Raw genomic sequence first — 6,000 nt, forward strand, 5'->3', positions numbered from 1 at the left:
CAGAATTGTAGAAACAACACAGGCATTCCCTTGCTCAGACAAGTACCTCCAAAAAGCTTTAGAACCTATCTTTTCTCTCTCTTGCTCCATTAAGATTTTTTTTTTCCAAAAGGAGAAACTCCAAAGGTCTTGCTCCAAAAGAAAGAACTAAGACACTCAGACCAGTCGGTAAACTGGAAGTCAGAAGACTGAGCCCCTTCAGACAAGAGATGGAATTGAATGCTGCTCCATCTAGCTGGTAATGCTGCAGCTGTTTTATCACTAGAAATGGGTCTGCTCTTTAGCATGCTTTCTTTGTGCAGAGAGCTAGTGGGAAAGTGGTTTCTCAGAATGAACCCCACAGTTAAATGAGTGTGTATTTTATAAATTCTAGGATTTAGGTGGGAGACCTTGGCTGCTGCAAAATAACGTCCTATTTCTATCACCTCTCCTCGAGGTATGGCACAATTTTGGCTTTGACAGAAAGGAACTGTCTTTGAAAAGCACAGCTGGAATGTGTTTTGTAGGGTTTGCTGTTCACAATACAAACAGGGGAAGGAAGAGGGTGCTACAAAAATCAAACCCAGCAACCCCAGGAATGAAAATGACATAGCAGTTGTTCACCCTTCTCCTGAGAGACTGCCTCCATCAGCACAAGGCTGAGTGTCCCTTCAGCAAATGAATGAGATGAGCCACGACCTTCAGATTTCCGTGAGACTTGATCAGTGGGTTGGGTTTTTCTGTTATTGTTTCAGGGGGATCCTGGCTTCCTCTAGACTCTCATGAAACAGTCTAGTCTCATCATCTGCTCTGCCTTTGTCTACACACAAACTAGTTAGCATTTCTAGTCTGGTATAATGCAGTATTCTATAAAGGAAGAGTAAGTGGCACCATTTACCAGTAGCAATCAAACTGTACTTTACAAATCTTCCAGAATATATCACAAGCATAAGTTCATAAAAAACAGGCTAAGAAGTCTATTTATGCATACTCTATGTTAAATCTGCAATGGTAAATCCCACTCAGAACTAATCTCCTTATTTGAAACTTAAGAAAATAGCTTACAATCCACATGATATCATATTTTCACTGACTGGATAATAGCTGGGGGGAAGACAGCTCACATAGAAGTTGATGAGAAGCGGTGGTGAATTCTGCAACAGGTACATATATGCATATATATATTTATACATATATACACACTTACACAGTCTAGTAGCTGTAGCTAACTGCACTAACTAAATTACCCTGCATAAACTCCAGGCTACCTAGCTAGAGTTTAACGAGGCAAAGCCAGCCTCTAGGGACGTGGTTTAGTGGTGAACTTGGCAGTGCTGGGTTAACAGCTAGACTCGATGATCTTAAAGGTCTTTTCCAACCTAAATGATTCTATGATTCTACTGCTGTCAGATTCTGTCAGGTAAGCAACGAGGAACCACAACATTTGAGTTCGATTACATTATTTGAGTGCAGTCTGACTATTTACAACTAATTCAGCAAGTTACTTCTCTATTAAAACTTGCTGCACATTTACAAAAAAAAAAAAAGCTTATGCTTCTTTTAAGTGTTAAAAAGAAACTGACATTTGAAAAGTCTAGTCTTTCAGATTTTTTTGTCTTTGACATTTGTTAGGGATCATGTCTTTCATGTTTATTTAGAATAAACAAAACTGTATATTCACAGTAGTTTGGCATAGTATACAGGACTGGTTACTTGCAAAAGAAAATGTAAGATTGTAACAAGACAGTTCATCAAAACTTTGGAGCACGACACAGGTTGCAAAGCCCGGTCATTGTACATATGATCCAAATTATGCAGCGCTTTGTAAAGCATCAGCCAGACTCTGTTAACAGAGTCAGTTAAACTCCCATATTGCTGGAGTTACTCATCTCCATCTATTTCAACTGCATTAAAATAATACTAGTATCAGCGAGCACTAGTTACAGCCTGTGTGGAGCTTTATTTCAGGTGTTGTAACAGTCAAACCAAGGGAGTTCATAACCTGCACAGCCCTCAGACAGCACTTTGTGAAATACACAGTAAATGTAAAGTAAAAGCAGTAAGAGAGGATTTGGGAATCAGAAGGACTAAGACTGGCTGCGGCCAATCAGCAAAGATAGATGCATTTCTGGCTTTGCAATGGAAAGTTCTGATTTCACCACCATAAACAGAAAACACGCTAACTGCAACAGGTAATCAGCGAGGTGAGCCTGAAGTGGCATCACTTGTCTGCTTTTATGTGCCATCCACCCAGAGCTTCTATTCTTCCAGGGCACAGGGCTATCGCTGATGAGGATGATGGTGTGGAAGCTATCCACACTCTCCTCCAGGCATACAGCTGAAAGGGAGAGAAGAGCAAAGAACACAGCAGAGTCCTTGTGCAGCTCCAAAAATATTGTGCAAGCCTGAGTGCTGTACACTGAGATGTAGGAAGCCAGTTATGGCCTGGTTCCCCGCACCTGAGCTCGCCAGGAAGGGGTGGCACTTAAGAGAGCAGATTCAGCTTCTGCGACTGACGACTGACAGAAGGATGGACCCCAGGATCAGTTCACATGACTGGACTGTGTTAATCTGAGCCACTGACATAAAACACACTCGAGACTTTCAGTGGGCTGCAGAGAACCAAATCTGCTCTCCCTCACCTTGCCCAGGTCCTTCCCACCCCTCCACTGCACACCCTGCTGTGCTGGCCAGGAGGCCAGATCCCTGTACTGGTTTGCCCTACCTCGCTGTTAAAAAAAACAGGTTTTCAATTACCCTGTGATGCCCCAAAGTGGCTCCTCAGCCAGCGCAAATGAAGCTGAGGGGTCTGGCAGAGGGTGAGCTGCACACCAACAGAGCCAGCTGCAACTCACCATGGGTGCCACCCACTAAAAAAGGCCCGTAACGTTACTGAAACCGCCACGAAAAATGGAAAAAATCTGCCCCAAGGCCACAAAGCTAGCTAATCCTAAGTGAAATGTTTCAGAGATTTGACACATCCTGGCAACCCAACAGATATTTTGGAAATCAAAACCTGTGGCTTCTGTGTTTCTTCTTGTTTCACTGCTCGGACACAAAACTGACCGGCTTTTCTTTGGTACCTGTCGCAAGGCAGCTCTGGCTCCATTTTAGGGCCGTTTAAATTCTCCTCACTACCTGCTACCCATGCTCCAGCAAAACAAGCGTTCCAGCTTTCCAGCGAGCAAGACACCAGCTAAGCTGACCTGCCACGTCTCACCAGAGCTGCCCAAGCCCCAGCCCCTGGCTCACCCCTCGCTGGGGGGTGTCCTCGCCCCCCAGGCTCCTAGTGCTGGGCACCCAATGACACCCCACGGGGCCTCCAGCTCCCTCCCAGACATGTATGGCTCCACTGCAGACCCTACACCAGCCCCTGTGAGATGTCATGGGCACCCTCAAGCATCTCAGGAGTAGCCAAAGATGCTGCAGCTGCACTGATCCCGTCGTGTTCAACCCTGCCCTGAATTTGCCTGTTTGAAAGCTCTGAAACTCCCGGCACCTAAAAGATCCTGCAGCAAGGGGTATCACAATTTATGTGATGGGCAGAGCCCTTGCCTTTCATGTGTCTTGGACGTGCTACCTGCAAGTTTAGTTGACGCTCCCTTTTTCCCACATGGTAAGAAAGTTTTTCCTCACTCACCTTCTTCCCATCACTCCCAACTTTTAGACCTCTCCCAGCTGTTTCTTTCCCAGCCTGATACATTCCAGGCTATGTAACCATTCAGAAGCTGTTCCAGATCTTTCTCTAGCCTCTATTCTCTTTGCTGTGGCTTTTTCCACTTTGGCTAAATCTTTTTCAGATGACCAGCTCTAGGAAAATCAATATGTCTGCTTGTTTTTTTATCAGTGATATATTAGCTACAGCCTTTGTTTGAGTAATTCCAAGCTTGATTACTATTTATTTTTATTTTTAAAAGGAATGGGTAACTAATGGGCTTAGTTTTCTCTGTAATTTAGATCCATGGTGAGTTTCTGTGTGTCTGGATTTGACTACTGCAGAGGAAGTAAATAAACAAATCTGTAATTGAAGTTTATGGCATGCACACTGGAGGGTAGAAGTTCTTCGTGTTGGCCATGAGGATAAATAACATCCATGTCCATAGTCCTGGAAACCAGTTGCTTCTGCCTGAAATTTAGACCACCACAGTTCAGCAGCCTAACCAAAATGAGGCACATACCACGCTCCGCTTCAAATGACAGTGGAGGTATCAGCAATCCTGGAACCGTTTCTGTAAACTTTTACTCCCCTGATCACAAATGGTATCACTGAACCTTGGGAGGTAACTAACACCTAAGCGGTATCTGCATGAAGCTGAAGCTGAGTCATGAGATAAACTAGGCAGGTCAGCCACATCAGAAATGTCATTTGATCCTCGAGATCTTTCACCTTTTGAGAAAAAAACCCACTGTGTTTTGCTACTGTGACTTTATCTCAGGATGGTTTGTGTCAATTAGCTACCCTGCAGCAAAACCACTATTTTCAAGCCAAAGTTACATGCTGTAGTCAAGGACAAAGAGCAGAGAGGAAGACAGCAACCAGCCTCCTCAACAAAAAATTACTCTAGCAAAGTATATTAGTTTGATCATAACATGAAAAGTTCAGTACCATGCTCTCCAAAAGCAAATATAATACACTTTCCTTGTTCCCAGTTTTAGTTGGTGCCTTTCTTTCTAAAGAGGCACAATGTTGCAAAGTCTTCCTGGGTTTCATCACTCTTTTTTTTATGATTATTTCTGAGGCTGGAATTATTCCTACAGCAGTTTATACCTCCCTTCCCCTACCTGAATCGCCCTTCCTTGTCCCTAGGAGCAGCCCGGCAAAGGCAATAACATCTATGGAGGAATTCCTCAAAGCTTGCTCTGCCATTACATGCAGCCACACACAAGAGAAGTTGCAGAACCACTGGCTTGGGTGCAAAATGCTTTTGGGGCATGGGGGCAATGGAAGAGCTGAGAGTTGCTTAAGGCTTCAGAAAGCATAGACTGAACCCCGAGCCTACAAAGGCATAGTCTTCTTACTTTGCTTGTCTCTTGTGTGTAGCAGTGGGTTCTGGGCATAGTGGGTGCATCAGGATGACTACATGAAGATTTATCAGATGCTAGATATACTGTCAAGTAAGTTGCTAGGGTTGTGGTTATAAAAGTATCTGATGCTGAAAATAATTACAAGCTGAAAGGTAAAACAACATAATGCAGTTCAAAGGCTACTCTAAGCTGGTGCCACATATACACACAGTGAAGTGAAAGCATAATTTCAGAGGTCATTAAACATTTACAGCTGGTCTGCTCCAGAGAAACCACAGCATTCGGTAGTTGTATAGGTAAACATCTAAGAAAAGAACATTAGAAATATTAAGATTTTCATCTAGGTCAGCAAGGGCGACAACAAAAGAAATCCTAGGAAAAAAGCAATGGAATAAAAAGATAGCATTCAAGATTATAGATAGCTTATATTCAACCAAATATATTTACATTGCTAGGCTTGGAAAAAGTCATGGACTTTATGAATCATTCATATTGTATTTCTTACTGGGTTACTTTACATAGGATGACATATGTCTTACTCCTTATAAGGATGAGTATTTATATCTTGGGCACAGCCTGTGAATGGAAGGCTCTCTACTAACATAATCACTTATATCACTGCAAAGAGAAGTAGCCCGCTCATGCTAACTTACAAACAAGATGGCGAACTGAAAGCCATTAAAACCAGTACCCCTCAGTATTTCAAAGATAGTTAATCTATAATATAAAGAAAACAACAAGCTTCACACAATCTGAAGCATGTAGCTGGAAAACATGAGCTTGGATTAATTTAATATTCTAGCTTCTTTCCTTGAAATTCCTGTTTTGTCACCTTAATTCCTCCAGAAACACTTCTGATGACAAAATGTATTCTTAAAGTATATGAGATAAATAACATAAATGGCATTTTGTACTGCATCCATCACATCTTCACTTTCACTATTCGTTTTTCACCATCGTACGATTACTATGTGTAATTAGTAACTGAAGTCAATG

This window comes from Falco biarmicus, chromosome 6 (genome assembly GCF_023638135.1).
Source record: "Falco biarmicus isolate bFalBia1 chromosome 6, bFalBia1.pri, whole genome shotgun sequence".
NCBI lineage: Eukaryota > Metazoa > Chordata > Aves > Falconiformes > Falconidae > Falco > Falco biarmicus.